The sequence below is a fragment of the Rhinolophus ferrumequinum genome, chromosome 16 (assembly GCF_004115265.2).
Source record: "Rhinolophus ferrumequinum isolate MPI-CBG mRhiFer1 chromosome 16, mRhiFer1_v1.p, whole genome shotgun sequence".
NCBI lineage: Eukaryota > Metazoa > Chordata > Mammalia > Chiroptera > Rhinolophidae > Rhinolophus > Rhinolophus ferrumequinum.
In genome coordinates this window covers 14,400,541-14,419,523 of record NC_046299.1, presented here as the reverse complement: position 1 = coordinate 14,419,523, position 18,983 = coordinate 14,400,541, and positions in this window count along the sequence as shown.

The following is an 18,983-nucleotide window of genomic DNA, read 5'->3' as shown; positions in this document are numbered from 1 at the left end:
AGCCTGACACACAGTAACGTTATTGAACAAAATAACACTGGGCAATATTTCATTGAGTAGATATACCAGAACTCCTGTAACCCTCCCTCTAATGTGGACATTTTTCAGTTATAGGTAATGCTGCAATTCTGTTATGCTTTTTTTTCTATATTAGAATTATTATCTATAGCAGATGCTGTCAATATCCCAGATATTTTCCCTGGGCCTTTGTGGGGGGGCTTTAAGACTGTCCCTAAACGACCTCCTGGCTGCCTATGTCACCTGCCTGAACTTGATCTTTGGCCGTGGGAACATGCTTGGCCTCTGTGTGTGTGGAATAGCCTAGACATGCCAGCATTAATGTACTGGAGCAATGGGGATGGGGACTTCAGAATCCTTCCTTACCCCTCCAGGTGACAACTGAAAGGTGTGTTCTACAGTCTGTCAGGTGGGCCTCATGGGACTGAGCCCGAGCCTCTGACAGTGTCCAGCTCACTACTGTACCCACTGTATTGGCTTTCTTCTCACCCCTGTTTCCGGCATTCCCCACTCCCTCACCATACTTCCTGGGATTAACTCCCAAAGAAACTGTTAGCTTTCACCAAATCCTTGTCTCAGGCTCTGCTTCTGGGAGACTCCAAACTAAGTCATTAACTTTGGATAGACTCTCAGAAGTGGAGTCAAACAAGATGATTTCTTTAAAGAGTCAGGATCCATATTGATGAACAAGTCATTTCCATGTCAGGGTTTTCAGAGCTCTTTTACCAACCTTCAATTTTACTCTAAGAATTTGGACCACAATCTGGACATTTAAGAAAAAGAGAAAAAGAAGTCAAAGGAAGCACTTACCTGCTGGGCCTGCTCTGTAGGATCGTTAAGCCGTTTCATTTGAGTTTGTTCTTTTGTTGTTCACTTTTCTCTGTTGTTTGCCTTGCTTCATTTTCTTCGTGTTCCTGGACAGAGGCCAGTAGTTATAGAATCTTCTCTTTTGTCTCTACAAATGGGAAGGGAGGGACCATTGAAGGCAGCAGAGAAAAGAAGTTCGGAGAAAGAACGATTGTCTAGACGCTGCTTTGGAATATTTCAGCCTTGGTTCTCTGTAACAACCAGTGTTTGCTATTTTGAGGGAAAATGAAAAGAAACAGACTGTGCTATAAGCAGGTTTTTGTCATTATTAAACCCTTGCAATCTACAAGACATGTGCACAGTTGTGTTCCAAAATAAAGCTGCATGTTTGGAGATTGTCATAGTGACCTAGAGAGCACGGTCTCTCTGAGGAAACAGAGGAATGAAGTTTCCTACCAACTTTACTGCTGAGGCCATGGCTGCACATGGAAAGAGAACCAAGTCTGTTTTCTGAAAGTGGGGACAAATCACCTTCTTTTGCCAAGACTGACTGGATATGCCAAGAAAGTATGGTCAGCCTTAACTGGATGGACATCGAAGATAGCAATTTCAGGAGTTTTAGTAATCACGTTTTGTGTCTAGGTGGGAAACCTGTTTCCTTCCAATTTTTGCAAATTACATGTGGTGGAGTTTTATTTTTTGTTGTTTTTGTTTGTTTGTTTGTTTTTTACAGACTAAAGAGAAGGTTGCTTTCGTCAATGTCAGTTTAAAGGCAGTTACGAAATTAGACATGTTCACCCTCCAAGCAGAAAATGTCAGATGCCTCCCAATTATCCTAGGTCCATATTGCCTTTTTTTCAAAACTCCCCAAACAAGCTCTGCTCCTTTCTGGAGAATTCTAATTTACTCATAAATCCATTGTTGGGAGAAAGAGAATCACATGATGCCCACAAACCTGATGCCCGGTTGCCTGCGGGAGCAGCTCCAGCAGAGTTCCCATTTCGGCTGATACGGGGGGTGGGCGGGGACCTGGCATTGTGGTGAAGGACCCTGTGTGGCAGAGACTGCTTTATGTTTGCTAGACCAATTTCCTCTTCCTTTTGGACACACCATAGACGACACATCTCAGCCTCCCTCACAGTTAGGTGGGACCGCACGACGGGCAGAGGTACGTTGTACATCATCCCCATGCATGGCTCCTAACCCCAGCCCCTCTCCACATTCTCTTTCTGCTGTTCTTGCAACTGGATGTACAGGACGCCAAGGCCTCAGAGGTTGGGAAAATACAAGATGCCTAGTCCCGGAGTCACGTCTTGGAATGGACCAGCGCAGGAGAACTACTGACCAGGGACATCCCAGGAGCGAAAAATCATCTTTCCTTATGTTACGCCACTGACATTCTGGAGCTGTGTGTTACGGCCGTTAACCTATCCTCCTGCCAATATGGGTTGCCTCCTGGCATGTGTATCAGTTAGTCTGGATGTCATTGTCCATGATGCTGCTTGTTCTGCCAAACCCCACCAAGGTTACTCCCAGGAAGGTGCATTCAATCCCAAAACAGCGGTAGGAGTGAGTGGAAAACATGTGATCAGCACCCATTCTACATGCCACGGGACGCAGAATCAGGAGTGTCCAGCTTAACCGAGACGGGAGGATGAGAGGCGATGCGACGTGAAAAGAGCAGCGATGTACTGCTGACAGATGTGCAACCCACGGAGCACCAAACTGGGTTTTGCCCGCCTCTGCCTAGCGTGGCACTTAAGGAAGCATCAGGCTGGCATTCAAGAGCAACTCAGAAGCGGTTCAAATCTATATTGCAGTGAGTCCCTTAGGTGCCACATCACAATGCAAAGCAAAACTTCTTAAAATTCTTTTTTCCCCATCTCTCCGTGATGTAGTTCAAACATGCACAGCAGCTCCTTCCCAAGTCTCTCTCTTCCCCTACGCAGAACTCGGTCCTTAAAATCTCTCTCTAAACCTGTCCCAAGCTATCCTTCTCACCCTCCCCAACTCTTCTCTCTTTTCAGAGCTACTCCTTTGTTCCTATAAGTAGCTTCCTGTTCTCCTGTGTAAATGCAGCTAGGTTTTCTGCCATTCCTGGCCTCAGCAATTCATGCCTCTTAGACTCAATTGATGAGTGAATCATAGATGCAGAAAGGTCCATAAATGAAAACAGAATTCTTAGAGGTGGCTTGGGGGAGTGACTGTGCATATTCATGAATTATTAGTATTATTACTACAAACAGATTTATTGTCAGCTTCACTGCTTGTGAGTCAGGTGACCTTGAGTAAATTCTTAACATCCCACAGCCTCAGTTTCCTTCCCTGTATAATGGGGTTTATAGAACATCACAGGATTCTTGTAGGGAGTAAAGGAGATGCAGTGTGTGAAAGCAGTTAGCTAATAACGGGTGGTAAGTAAGCAATGTTGTTTTTCCTGCCCTGTCGGACCTGGCAGTTTCTTTGTTCCGTGTGAGGAGAATCAGAGGTGGGAATCAAGCCCAAAGGTCTAAAGAAGGGTAAACTGAGGCCCCAGCAATCCGCAGCACCCGGCCTTGATGCCAGCTGCTCTGGATCTCACTCCTGAGTTTCCTGGTTGACTTTCAAGTGACCTGGAAGGAAGAACTGCTTTTGCCCGTGCCTCCAGCTGAGTGTTCCCACCACAGGGGAAACATGCCCACCCTTTGTCCCTCAGGGTGGGTTGTGAAGGTTAATGAATTGGTATTTGTGAAGTGCTTTGAGATCCATGGATGAAAGGCCTTATGAAGTCAAAAGCGTTCGGATGATTATTAAATTGCCTCGCCTGAGGTCAGACAGCGCAGAACTAGGGAGCTGGAAAGGGAAGACACGCTCCCTTTCTTCCATTCCCCTGCTAGAGCAGCGAAGACCATAACCTGCTCTTGTTAAGATGGGCCTGTTCCTCTGTGGGTGGATGTCCTCAGGCCTTCACATCCTGTCTCCTTTACTCACGGCACCCTGGTTAGGACCAGACTCAGGCTCCTTACCAGCCGGGCTCATTCGAATGCCGAACAGTTGCCTGCTCTCGGGGAGAACTCTGGCTTGCAGGGTTTTAAAAAGCCCAGGGAAGCTGTAGTGGGAGGGACAGAGAATTACACTTGACCCCAAGACCCTTCGTGAGAAAGCTGGGATAGTCCTTCCTATGCCAACTGATCACCAAAATCCCAGAAGGGCTCTGCCCTGGCTGAATTTGGGGGTTTTATTCCACACCACCATACGCTATTTTCTTTTTCTCTTTTTTCTCCTTTTCCATTCAGCCAGCCTCCTAGTTGCAATATTTGTTTTACAAACATGTCCTCCATACCTTTGTGTTTCCCTCCCCCGCTTTGGCAGTTGGATAGACACCTCATTGCAATTCAGACACCTGTCACTTTTGGATGTCAGCGTGGCTGTTGCCACACTGATTAGTTAAGATGAAGAAAAAAAAATACAGTGCCATATAAATAAAAAATTACAGACTGTCATGTTGTGTAAGAAGGGCCCACCTTCCAATGCCAGATCTCAGCAAAGCAGCATTCCTTCTCTTCCGGGATATTCCAGCTAAAGGGGAATGCTTATAATGTCTTGTTTTTAGTGATTAAGTGGTTAATGATTTAATGAACTGAAAAAAAAAATCTCATTTGTTGCTTCCCTTGGACTTGGAAAAAACCTCAAAGAGCTGCTTTTCTGTGTACCTCAGTCCAATATTGCTACCTGCTGGGATCCGAACACAGTCTCTAAATAAATTGCTAGTGGCCTTAGGCGGGTGGAAGAGTCTCTCTTTGATCCTGCTCGAGCGGATGAAGTCAAATGTTCAATCAATCAATCACATTCATAACTTGCAGCTACAATCGGGCTGACAACAGCTTATTATTTATTTTTAAAATCATATATTTCATTATTGCAAAACACACAGGCTCTCACGAGGGGGAAGAGACTAAATTATTGATAAGCCATATAGATGACGGAGTTTGTTGTTTCTGACATGCTTGTCACTAACTATTGTCAGGAAGAATTTACTAAGATGTAGAGTCAGGAAAGTTGGCCAGGATTGCATGTCGTGCCAAAGCAGAGATGGGAGAGGAAATCTAATGGTCTCTCTCTTGCTTATTGAATTCTTGTAGGTAAAAGGCAGCTGAAGGCAGAACAGGTTTTTATTGTAAAGCAAGACTTGAAAAGTCCCCAATTTGATTGCTACAGCAGGAGATTTGGTTCTCAAAATAGCCATGCGTCTGGGAAATGAATTTTTGCTGGTGTCTGTGCGTTCTTGGGAATAACAATCGTAACTCTCCAGAATTCCCACATGGACCAGCGCCAGGCATATTTATTCAGTATTGTGTGTCAGGGGGTGGGGGTGGGAGACAGCGTGTAAACGCAGCCTGAAGAAGGCATGAACGAGGCTCGCATTGGGCTCCAGTAGTGGGAGAAGAGGGGGCACACTCCCCACTGCCTCCCCTGTCCTGCTCTCTGAGCTGCCGAGGCGTCTTCCCTATGGACATGCAATTGAACTTCATTAATGGGCTTAGGAGAAGGAAGAGCAGTCAGAAAATGCTGACCACTCCTTTCTGTGCGTCTTTCGTTTCTGTTTTCTGGGTCACCAGCTGGGGAGGCAGTGGCAGGCTGTAAGCCCTGGTAATGCGTAAAGGCACCACCAAGCCCCCTCGTCTCATGTGCGGGCTTGGGCTGGAAGATCTCTCAGGATTGTCGTCTATCACTTCCACCATAAGGAGAATGTGGCTCCTGGATTCATTGGAAGAAAAAGCCCCTGGCCTGAGGGAAGGGAAGACTTCATTAAGGGAACATACAGATCAAATCCTATTAGAACAAATCCCATTAGATTTGATCATAAACAGCTGTGAGACTAAAAACTTCGCATACCCACCTACCCCGTGTGATACCCCCTTATACAATGTAAGTAAAATGCAGGCTCCTTTTGGACATCCAGTTGAGATTTGACTTGTACTGTGAAATGATTTGCTAATTCCAAGATGATCTCCCATTGATAGGGGTGGCGAGAGACAGTGTGACATGTGTACCCTAGAATCAAAGGTTTCTCAAGGCAGAAGGCCCCTTCCAGATAGATCAATCCATCCAACCTGGTCCCTTCCCATTTCACAGATGAGAAAACTGAGTGTCAGAGAAATTGGCGTTAGTCAGCCAGTCAGTGGCAGATGGGGAACAAGACCCAAGGCCTCTACCCCCTCCCCTAAGACAACTTGAGTCAGAGAAGAGGTGTCTGGATCCTCAGTCAAGGGCTCGCGCTTCTACATTGTACCACCTTCTAGCGTAACATCCCAGCCTGTGTTCATTTGGGTTTAAGACCATACATTCCATTTAGAACTCAAACAACCAGAAAGCTCACTTAGTTGCATGTGTTTTTACAATGCTGACCCCTGACAATGCACAGACAAGGTTAACAGGACTAGAACTTGGAAGTAACTTCTGGATCCATTGGAAGATGTTGGATTAATCTAGGTGTCAGAGCCTTCTCTTCCAGCTTTGGGCTTTCCAGTAACTTTTGGGGGTCACTGTCGGCTGGCATGGCCCCCTCTTGGGCACAGGCTCTGTCCATAATGTGAGGGGTGGTCCACATACGCTTCAAGCCAACTTTTAGCTCCAAAATTGTATATAAAATCCTAGTCAGTGGCATTTTATTTTAATTTATTTTTTGAACATTTTGAAGCCGAGGTTGGGATATATGGAAACTGAATTGACGAAAGCAATCAATGCACCAGAATAATAACCATTCCTTATCATCTTCATAATACAGTAGAAATATACTGTATTATGGGAACGAGGAAACCTGGCTTTGTTGAACTTGGGTGAGTCTTGGAATGCCTCTACACCTCATTTTTCTCACCTGTAAAATGGGAATATTTACTCCTACCCACCCAGCCAGGGCACATTGCTGTAAGTATCTAAATCCATTACATAAGTGTGAGGAAGGAAAAAGGAAACATAAAGTGCACACAGATGTAGAGTAGTAATAGTATTTGGTGATGGGAATTTACTGTAGATGAGAGAACTTGCTGCAAATATACGATTACATTTTTAATTACTTTCAGATGCTGACCTATGTAAATATGCCTATTTTGCTTCTTCGGGAAGGGTAGGAGAAAGGGATAGGGTGGGATTCATTCACTTCCTGGCTTTTTTGCAGCAGTTTCAAGGAAAACATTTAGGAGGGGAAAAAGCAGCTGTTTTTCTGTATATTGCAGTGGGAGAAAGAGGCAGAACAGCCTGCCTCCCGTCTTTCCTTCATCCTTTTCTGTTTTCTGGGTTGCGACGTACATTTGTCTACTCAGAGCACACTGGCAACTCCCCTTTGACAATGTCTATAAACATTCCAGTCATTGCCTGTGTGTGGCTTTTTTTCTTTTGAAAGCTGTTTGTGGCACACTTTGCTGAAAGTGGCCACCCTACGGAGGGCTACCGGCCTAGTGTTGGGTTGTAGGATGCCAGACAGATGGCTTTTTTCCCTGGCAAGATAAGACTATATTAAGTATGATTTTATGAATAGTCTCTCTCCCAACCCTGGTCCCTGTGGGAGCCTCCCGTGATTGGTCAGTTGTATGATTACAATGGGTACTAATTATACCTGGAAGCTAAGAAATAGCAGGCATAACTTATAAAGCCCTTGGTGATAAAGGTTTGGGTAAACACAATGAGATGAAAACAACTTCATCCTTCCAAAAGGACAAAGGAAATACTTTTTGAAAAAATGAGCGACTTAGGAAAACTGTTAAACAGAACAGAAATAAAATAGAAATGCTTCCATCTTTTCACCAGTTAGGGGAGCACAGGTAAATGTAGATTAACCCTGTGTGGACCACAGTGGAGTCAGTAGAGGGCGGTCATTAACTTGTCCTGGATGGATGCTGGGAACTGTCGGAATTCATGGAAACTCCCAATGAAGAACTGGAATTCTTAAGTGTGGAAGCTAAATGGGGTTCTCTTTCTAGACCCCAAATATGTATGTTTAAGCCAAGAAACAGCTGGTCAACCTACACCCTGATACAAAAGGGTTTCCTTTTTAAATTCTAAATGATTTATCAGCAGCTGTGCCCAAGACTTTAAATTCACCTTCAGCCTGTGGCTCTTCCTGCAGGATTTCTCAACCGGGACTGCTCAACAAAGTCAGGATGGCTATATAATAATATGCATAAGGTGTAGCTTGGGCACAGAGGGGAAACACAAACCTCAGAAGGAACCTCCTGGAAAGAGGGTAATGAGGAGCAGGAGGAAGACACCACAGGTGAAGGAGAATTGCTTGTTTCTGGAGGACAGTGGATTCCGGTATCTGGCACATAGCACTGGACTTTTCATGTATTTTCTCCCGAAAGACTGGCTTGCTTCCCATGATTTCAGATTCACCAGGGAACCTGGTGGAGCTGTGGTAGCCGATCTGCTGCACTGCTCTTTCCCTTTAGAGCATGTGGCCACATTGACAGGGACACACCCAGCCCAAGGGGTTTCAGTCCAGGAGGCAAATTGTTTTGAGGCAGATCAGCTCATTTGGTTTGACTGCAGAGTCAGTGAGTGTGAGCCCCGTTGAATGTTCTTAGACTTTTCCACCAGGCCCTGTGTGGTCTGGCCCCTGCTACTTCTCAGTCCTCATCTCCTACCATTCGACCACTTGTTCACTCTGGACCAAGCCACAGGACCTTTCTGCTATTCTTCACATAGGCCGAGTTCTTGTCCCAAGTCCTTCTGACTCACTCTTTCCTCTGTCTGGAACACTCTTCCCCCAGATATCTACATAGCTCCCACTGACTTCTGTCACATTTCTGCTCAAAGACACCTTCTCTGCTCTCCCTTCATGTGATTATTGTCACAAATTACGTCTTTATACATTGTGCGCCCACCAACGTAGATTTATAATTATTGTTTTATGCAGTTGTCTGTCTTTTAAATCACAAAGGAAAAGAGAGGAGTTACAATCCAAAAATAGATTAATACTGTATGTTATACTTACCTGTGTAAATATAAACTTTAACGATGATCTTTATTTCTTTGGGTGACTTTGAATTACTGTCTGAAAGACATTTCAGCCTGAAGGACCCCCTTTAGCATTTCTTGTAAGGAAGATCTACTAGTGACTAATTCTCTCCATTTTTGTTTCTCTGGGAAAGTCTTAATTTCTCCTTTATATTTAAAGGATAGTTTTGGCAGATATGGAATTCTTGATTGGTAGTTTTTTATTTCAGCATTTTGAATATATTATCCTACTGTTTTCTAGCCTCCATGGTTTTTGAAAAGAAATCAGCTGTTAATTTTGTTGAGGCTCACTACTACACGATGAATCACTTCTCTTGCTGCTTTCAAGATTCCCTTTTTGTCTTTGATTATACAGTTTGATTATACTTTATCTCTGTGTGGATCTTTTTGTATATACTATTTGGAGTTTGTTGAGCTTCTTGGATATGTAAATTAATGTTTTCATGAAAATTGGAAATTTTTAGCCATTATTTCTTCAAATATTCCTTCTACCTCCCTTTCTCTCCCTTCTTTCCTGGAACTCCCATTATGCGTATTTTGGCATTCATCATGGGGTCCTACAGGTCTCTTAGGCTGTTCATTTTCCTTCATTCTGTTTCCTTTCTGCATCCCAGACTGGATAATCTCAATTAATCCAATTTCAATTTTGCCAATTCGTTCCTCTGTCTGCTCAAATATGCTATTGAGCCCATCTAATGAATATTTCATTCTGTTATTGTAATTTTTCAACTCCAGAATTCCTATTTAGTTCCCTTTTTATAATTTTTATCTTTTTATTGATATACTCTATTTGGTGATACATTATTTTCATGGTTTCCTTTAGCTTTTTGAGCATATTTTAAATAGTTGATATAAGTTATTGGTCTAGTAAGTCCAACTTCAAGGCTTTGTCAAGAACAGTTTCTATTGATTGCTTTCCTTCTTGTGCATGGGCCATACATTTTTGTTTATTTGCATGCTTCATAATTTTTTTTGTTCATATTGGACATTTTGAAAATTATAAAGTGGTTATTCTGGAAATTAAATATTCCTCCTCCCCAACGTTTGTAGATACTGTGTTGTAGTAGTTGTTATATGTTTAATGACTTTTCTGAACTAATTTTGTAAAGCCTGTATTCTTTGTCATTTGTGACCACTGAAGTCTCTGTTCCATTAGCCTAGTGATCAGCTAGAGGTTGGACCGAGATTTCTTTAAATGTCTGGAACAACAACAACAACAACAATAAATCCCAGTCTTTGTAGATGGGCTATGGTGTGTACTGGGACATGCCTTCAACACTCAGCCAAGTAGTTCACAACTCTGCCTTTGCCTTTACTTTCTGCTTGTGCAACGCCTGAAGGTCAGCTAGAGGTGAGAGCTTAGGGACTCCTCCATACTTTCCTGAGCATGAAACCAGCCCTGGAAATGTATGTGGCCTTCAAGATTTTCAAGAACATGTCACAGCTTTTCAAAGCCCTTATTTCCCAAAGCATCTTGTTCCCCAGCTTTTCCTCCCAAGCTTGTCAGTAAATCTATTTTTTGCCCCAATTGTTACCTATGTCCAGGAAGCAGGGATTAGTTTATTTGCCCTTGGATGTCTCTGTCAAATGCCCCCTGGACAGCCATCTCAGCACTGGGAGAGTTTTGAATTAGGCAAGATAAAGGCTATTTCTTTGAAATGTTCCTCCTTCCCTCCCTTCCTCCTCCTCCCTCCCTTTCTTCCTTCTTCTTTTCCTTCCTTCCTTCATTCCTTCTTCAACTATAAGATGCGCCAGCCCTGCTTCAATGCTAAAAATAAAGCACTAAAACAAACCAGACTTTGTTTCTGTCCTCATGGAATTTAGAACCTGGTGGTTAAGTCAGAAATTTAAAAGACAATCACAAATGATTAAGTACCATTGAATCTAAGTAACTTCATGATTAATTAGGCTTGTGACCTAATCTCAGGGGTCATGAATTGCACCCCAAAAAAGGACATTTAATATAGAATGAAGGGGGGGAAATAGAGTGATCCAGGAGAAGAAGTAAGGGAAGTATTTAGGAGGAAGGACTAGGAGGTCTGCAAAGGCCCTGAGGCAGGAAGAAACCTGAGAGTGGAGAATGAGAAGAAGGCCCACGTACTGGGCAAGGAGAGAGAGAAGAGGCAGTGGTACTAGATAAGATTGGAAAAAAGCTGGAGCAGGGGCCATGTCATGCAGGGTCTTGTGGTACAAATTTGGATCTTATCCTAAAAGCAATAGAAGCTGTCACAATCATAAAGCCAGTGGGGAACAAAGTGTCCACACTGACACTTCAAGACTCAAATGTGTCCCCAGAGTGTAACATTTCCTCTATCACAAATGTCAAGCTGATCCTGTACCCTCACCACATAAAATACTTGACATTCTTAATATCTCAGTTGCTTCTAGTTCGGAACAATCTAAGATGAGCTCTTTGGGATATATTTTGGTCTTTTCAGAATGAGATCTCAATTCATTCTGGATTTTTCTCACACCTCCTTCAGCTCTCCTGCCTGAGGCAGGCTTGTATTCATTGTTGTTGTTTGTTTGTGTGTGTGTGTGTGGGGGGGGTCTTCTGTTCCAGCCTGGCATTGTGGGAGAAGCATGTCCTGTGGTCCTCTTCTCCTTATGCCGCCCCGGGTCCTCACCAAGCTCTTCCGAGACGGGCTCCATCCCATTGTCCCTGGTGGCTGCTACATGCTGATTTGAGGCTGCCCCCTCCCCCAATTCCTCCTGCGTGACTCACAGTGGCTCCCCACCAAATTCCTCACCTTGGTAGCGTCTTTCCCTGCCCTTCCTTTGGTTGGGTGACCACGTGGTAGACATAGCTCTTCAGAATTAAAGATGGCCTGTATACTCTAATCGAGTCGTTGGGAGAGGTTACTTTTATGCACCCATTCTCTCACCCATGGCAGGGTCACCACTGGGTCCCAGGTTGCCCAAGATATTCCTAGTTTTAAAACTAAAAGTTCCATGCCTGGGAAACCCTTCAGTCTTAGACAAGTGGAGTCAATTCGTCACCCTACACCCATACCTTCTCACGGCCAGTGGCTAGAAGTCAGGGGACCAAAGTCAGGAGTACAGAAAAGAACCGACATTGATCCAGATAAGGAAGCAAAGTGGCCCGACCCCTAGAGAGCCACAGGGCTTCAATGTAGGTTTCAGTCCACCTTGGTGAGAATACAGAACAACCTCCTTGCTTATATAGTTGTCAAGGAAGAGGTTATGCCCGACAGAAATGGATTTGATAAAACGAAAAAATAGAACACACGCTTTAAAGCGTAGAGATTAAGTAGCTAAGCCTTATGCCGAAGTCAGAAGAGAAACAAGAATCTTAGCTCATGTATCTAAGTTTATGCAAACCTCATCTAATTCTTATTTATTTGGCTAACACTTTGGAGCCGGAGAAACAAGTCAAATGTTATAGTTTGGGCATCAAAAACATATGTAAAGCAGCTCTGACTTGCCCACGCATTTGATGGAAGGGGCGCGGAAAAATGTCTTTGTGTTGCTGAGTTCTCAGTTCTTGACTTGCCAGATCAAGGACAGATGTGAATGTATTTTTCAACTTTATAACCAACCCGGAGCACTGCAACTTTAAAGCAGCTGGGGGGGAAACTATGCATAGCACAACGTTCTTTCTAGAAACGGAGTTATTTTAACGGGCAAACTGGGAGGCATCGGGGTGATACTTTGATTCACTAAGAGAAATATGATTTGGGGGGGAGCAAGGGAGATCCTGGAGTTTCTCCTGGGGAAAAGATTCCTTTTTCTCCCTCAGGGAAAAGATCCCTCTTCAGAATAATGCCCAGCTGTCTTCTGTCTGAGGCCCACACCAGGCAGGTGTGTCATCGGTGGTGGTGGTGGGGTGGGAAGGGGCTGGGTAAGGAATTACTGACCAGGTGTCAAATCCTCTGCTAAGTGCTTTACATGTGTCATCCCATTTGATTTTCAGAATAATATTTTGAGGAAGGTATTGCAGGTTCTCGGGTCCTTATCCAAGAATGCTTGAAGCCTGTTGTGTTTCAAAATTAAGCCTCCCTCCCTCCAGATTTTAGTAAAGGAATAATATGGGCATAGACCCTATAATATATAACACCCTCCAGACCTGTGGTGGCAGCCTTCAGTCAAGCTCTTTAGTATTTTCACATTTGGTGGAACAAATAAAAATGATAAATTGCTTCACATTCATCTCAAATCAGGTCAGACCTCACCACTAAAAGAGTTTTAGCGCCAAACAGTTGGGAGAAAAGGAAAAGTTTTCTGTTTTCAGAGCGTTTTGGATTTGAGTATGACGGGAAGGAAATTTGGACCCGTGTTATCGTACCCACGTAACAGATAAGGAAACTGAGGTGACACGTGTTTGTTCTGTGCAGCTCAGGCTCTTCTAATCTTAAACGATGGTTTAAGATTCACTCCATCTCGTTTGGGTCAATACTTGGTCTTAGAATCTGAGTTCCGCCAGTTCTGGCTTTGCCCCTGCCCCTCGGCCAGACTCCTCCCTGGGCCCAAGGGCTGGCGGCTGTGGCGGAGTCTCCGGGGCCCCGCTGGGTTCCTCAGTGCATGGGACTTGGCTCCCACCCTGCCTTTATCGAAACCTGGTTCCCTCTCCTTGTCTCCTCAAGGAGAAAGGTCAGTGGGCAAACAAAAAGCAAAAATATGAGCATTTTTCCAAAAAATGAGATACCCACGGATTCCCCTGCCTGAGACCCCCTCCCCGCCCTCCCCCCCTTGGCTTGGGAGCTGTTCCTTGTGACTCTAGAATATCCCAGGTGTCTTGAACAGCAAACGTTTCTGGAGCAGCAGGAAAGGGCCTCTGTCCATCCGCACACAGGGACCTTGGCACATTTGTCGTCACCACTCACCCACAGGTGGTCCTGGCAGAAAGAAATGGAAGGCACCAGCAGAGGTGGGCAGGCATTTACCTGGCTTTGAGGTACACACAGGAAATAAAGGTTTCAAGGTGAGGCGTAAGCAAACTCTCAGCAAAGAGAAGGTGGTGAGACTGAGCTGCATCCTCCCACCTGTGTGAGGGAGTGTGGGTGTCACTCTGAACCCTTTTTCAAAAGCAGAAGCATCCCTGATGGTCACTGCCCTCTCCCTCTTCCCTAATTTCTGGCCAAGGGGTAGCAAGGGGTCCAGAGCAGAAAGGAGAAAGCCATGAGGATTTCTGTGTGCAGTGGGCTGGCGGTGTGGCCCTCCCTGTTCCTGCCACACTATTCCGCCAGCTGGTGGGTGACCAATGGCTCCTGGATAAATCACAATTACAGGGGATGGGCTTGCAGGCCCTGGCTTGTTGCTCTGCGAGGCTCAGTGTGTTGGAGAGCCACCAAATTTGACTTCTGCCTCTTCAGGCAGATCATGAATGTCCTTCAAGAAGGTTAAAAAGGCCTCACTCTTCAAGGAGTGAGTGGTCCAGAGCTGGAGATACAATAGAGGACTCAATAATACCTCGGCAGGAGGAAAAGTTTTGCCTACGTGCAGAAGTTCTGCAGTGTACTTGGCCTCCCTGCAGCCCCAGCCAATATTCTAACTTTCAAGGAGCCAGGTAGGGGTCTGACACGCTGACCAGAAAAATAGAGAAAAAGAAATCTCCAAGAACTTTTAAAGCCACTTTTCTTCTCTTCCTTTCTGAAGGGACTTGGCCTATGTTCTTGACTGGATAGAAACTGCTCCTGAGAGCTGATGACGTGGGGAGAGACTAGGGGTGACAAGAGGCGAGAAGATGGGTGCCCGCGCTGGGGCACTTTGGAAGATGCCCCAGAGGGCAGAGAGAATCCTGGTGGGGACCGTGTAAACATGAGATAATACGGAAAATGCAGCCTCACCTGGCTCCCACTGACTGGGCGAAGGCTCCATGCCGGGCACTGTACTGAGGGTGGTATGTGGGGACCGTCGTCGTATGTCACCCATCCTAAAACAGACACCCATGGCATATTTTAATATCACCACAATGTGGGTGTGTCTGACTGATCATGGAGTCCTAACAAAGAGTCATAGTTTAATTGGCAGCATTTTTTGAGAAACTTTTTTCAGTTGTACATAAAATAATGGTGATTCCCATAACAGTGGCACCTCCGATATGTACAAATCAGGTATTAGCTTATCTCACAGATGAAGGGATTGAGGCCCCGATTGGTTAGGGGACCTGCCCGAGGCCGCACAGCCACTATTTGGACTTGAAATAAGGTCTGTCTGGCTCTCAGTCACTGGCTTCCAGTGGGGCAGAAGCTGGAAGTCCCATCCTGCAGGGAGCAAGATGTCAGCGTCCCAGGCAGCCTCAGGAGAAAAAGGGGACATTGCGAAGAGTCCCAGCCTCCTCGGATGGGGTCAGGTAGGAGGACAGGAAAACAGGCCTGGCCTCCCAGTCTGTGGGGCACCTCCCCCAAGGCCGTTTTCTGCACCCAGTTTTTATCACTGTGTATCACTCATGCATCAGCTGATTTTCGAAATCTGCCTCTGTGTTAGATGTATTTTAACTCAAAGTAACCAAATTGTTGAAGAAAATAATAACGTGGTCTTTGTCCTTTGGATGAGGACTAATTCTTCCAGAGAGGCAGTGGGCAAACATAGAGAGGCTGAAGTATGAAGTTAGGTGCATCAGGATTTGAATCCTGGCTTTTGCTACTTTTTAGCAAGTTGTTAAGTTCCTTGGACTCTCCGAACCTTGGTGTCTTCGTCTGTAAAATGGGAATAATGACACCTACTTAGAAGTATTGTTGTGAACCTTTCATGTACAGAAAATGCCTGAAAGGTGGTGGGGGCTGAGTAAATTAAAGCTACTGTTTTGTGATTATTGTTGTGATGCTGACGATGGACAAACAGGATCCTGTCCCCTGGACTCCCCAGTTGCTGGGCTGATGTCCCACTTCCTGGCCATGGGTGCAGCCCTGACACAGTGACTGCTGTGACCCCTCCTTCCACCCAGTCCTGCCCACTCTTGAGCTGCCATGGAGAACCAGCAGCTAGCTCTGTGGTGAGGCGGCTGAGAGCGAGGCCGTCATGACTTTCTCCCTAACACCCCCAGGGGAATGGCTCCCATATCACACTCTCTTCTTTGTCCATTTTACGCCCTCTCAGCTCCCAGCTCCCCAGGGTTAAGAGACAGCACGGGAGTCGGGAGTCGACAACAGGTTTGGGTCCCCTTGCCGCAACAGTTTCTGGCTGTGGTTTCTTCACTGGGTTTCCCCATGCTGAGGGAGGGAGAGCCCCCAACTTCCCTCAGTGGGCTCCCTGGGCCAGTTAACTTATGGCCCTTGCCCAGGGACTCCCGACACCCTGACATGCCCAGTCACTGCCCCCGAGACGCTCAGACATGCTGGGGTCCACAACCCAGGCCCTTACCTGGGACCCCAGTTCACAGACTGTTACTTCTGCTACCCGTCATCACAAGCCTAGGAGGAAGGGATTTTGATGCCTGTTTCCCAGATGAGAAAGTAGAGGCCTAGAGAAGTATCAAGTCCAAGCTCATGCAGCCAAGATGTGGACATGACCTAGATTGGCGCTCAGGGCTGAGTACAATGACCAGGTGACTTCCTTCCCCTGCCTTATCCGCAGCGGCTCAGATCGACTGTCAGAACAGCTACTGTTTCCCATAGAACCCAGACGTGGCCTAAAGCAGGAGAAAAAGGGGAAGGGCTGTTCTGGAAAAAGAGCTCAGGGAGAAAAAGCAGACCTGAAAATCCAGCTGCTGGGGGAATTCGGCCTATTTTCCAGAGGTGAGAGCTGAGCCCTCAGCCTTCCTTCAGCGCAGTCGTGGACAGGGGGCTGGGAGCACCTGCAGGGGTTCCCTCCCAGCATTGCCTCTTTGGCCTTGTTCCAGAAGAGGATCCATGCTGCCCTTGCTGGGAACTCACACAAATCTGCTCGGGACGAATATGACCACAAGAACTTTCTAGAAAAGATGGCTCCCACTGCTCCCTTTTAGCCAGAGCTGATAGCTCTATTCCTATGGATGGTTATAAACCTGACCTAAAGAGATGGCAGAATTTCAGGAATCTTCTTCTGAAGATAGCCATCAAATTCCAGCCATCAAAATCCCTGGCAAGCAGTAAAAAAATTTGCTTTCACTCCAGTGACTTCTGCCACTGCCATTCTCCTGCTCCCTTTTTCTGGGATGTCCTCTCCCCAGTCTTCTCTACCTGGTGAACTCCTAAACCTTCTCCAAGACCCAACTCAAATGTCACCTCCTTTGAGATGCTATCCTGGACTCTCCCAGGAACATGGTGCCTTTTCTGAGGCTGAAGACACCTTTTAGAATCCTGTACTAGGTTGTCAGTTTACTTATCTGTCATCCTCAGCAGATAGCACAGTGCTCAGAATACAGTAGGTGCTCAATAAACGCAGGTAGAACAAACACATTCATGAATAAAAGCCCATATAGTTTAGTTTATGCTGGAAAATGCAAGGAAGCCATGGGTTAGGTCTTTGCCTCAGCCTGTTGTGATACTTTTCATCTGAAGGTTTATGCCATTGGCTATAATAAAAGAAATGACAATTGCTGCCAAGGTCTCCTCCACTTGCTTCTGAGGCCTGGATGGAGTTTGGTGGGATTAGGTCCTGGTAGCCTTGTCTTTACTGCCCTCTTGTGGCCAAAAGTTGCTGCTGCAGCTAAAAAAAATAGAAGATTTCATTGAAGCCACAGGGACAGAGATCTTTTTGTCTCCTGGAGTTTTTTAGGTTCCCTGAATCATTTTGAGCTCAGTCCCCCATACCCTGTATGTATCTGCGATCCTCCTTCCAGTGCCTTACAAGTATGTTAAAAGGATAAAAGATAGATAACTAATAGGACATGACCGGCCTCAAAATGAGCATCAAAGAGACTTCAAATGTCCATAACCTCTGGCTTAGGACTGTGTTGGGTACTTGGGTGTGGAAGGGAAGGATATGACAAAGTCTGGCAGATATCTTCTCTCAAAGACCTAACAGGCTATTTGAAAACCTTCACCCAAAGTGACGCGTTCAGGATGGCACTGAATGACACTGTCTACTAATAAATAATCATAAAATACCTGACAACCTAAATGCCAAGGTGGGAATTAGCTAGTCATGGATGTATATTCTTGGTACCACCACTTACTGACTATATGATTTTGAACAAGTTACTTCCTTACTCCGAACGTTTTCTCATCTGCAAAATTGGTCTAGTAAGAGTTCTTTCTTCACAGAGTCATGGTGACTAAATGAGTTGATGTGTATCAAGACCTCAGCATGATGCTCAGCACAGAGTAATTCCTATTGTTGTTAAAAGCAAGGTTTTTAATTGTTCAGTGAAGACAGAGAACCGGGTGGGATATAATAGAGCTGGAGAGATACACTTCTAATCATGGCTTTCTCAAGGCAAATGTCATTTAAAGTTTTTTCAGAGCCCACTGCAATCAAGTGTTTATTAACATGATAGTGCATCGTGGGCAAGATGATCCACAGGATTGCCTTGTCTCAAGGCTGCATGGGATAGGCAGGGTATCTGACTCTAGTCAGGGTCAGAAAGATGCTCCAATTTCTCCCTCCTTTACCCATGGCAGACATCACTAATCAATCATGTCTCCCTCCTACACCCAGGGCAGACATCGCTAATTGATCATACCTCTCTTTCACAAAGACCATGCATATCATCTCGGAGGTCTCATTATAGAGCTGCAGGCAGTTATAATAATTAAGCAGAGTGGGAAAGTGGCATACTATCTAATTTACTTTCTAGGTCTTGACACACAGGTAGATTAAAGGAGTGTAGAAGAAAGAGGAGGGCATTTTAGCCAGAGGGAGTAAAATAAGCTGAATTAAGAGTGAGAAGACGGATCTGATAGGAAAAAGAAGTTAGAGAGGGGCTGTTTTATGGAGCCCCTTGACTCCTAGCTGACATGCTGCTACAGGTAAAGGGAATCGCTGACGGTTGTTGGGCAGGTGAGTGTGGGGGCAAGATCTCTCTGGCAGCCAGTGCCAGGCAGATTGGAAAGGGGCCTGAGTCCTGAGCAGACGTGAGGAGGGTTGGAACTCAGGACAGGGTGCCGAAGGAGAAAAATGCCAGGGATGCTGGGAAGGAAGCTTTTGTGGGCATGGCAACTCCTGCCACATCAGGAATGAAGGAAGTGATGCCATCAAAGCTGCTTCTCTGACCTTGAGCTCTGCTGACTGGGAGAATAATGGCACCTCCAACAGGAAGGGGGGTTGGGGCACAGAGGAGA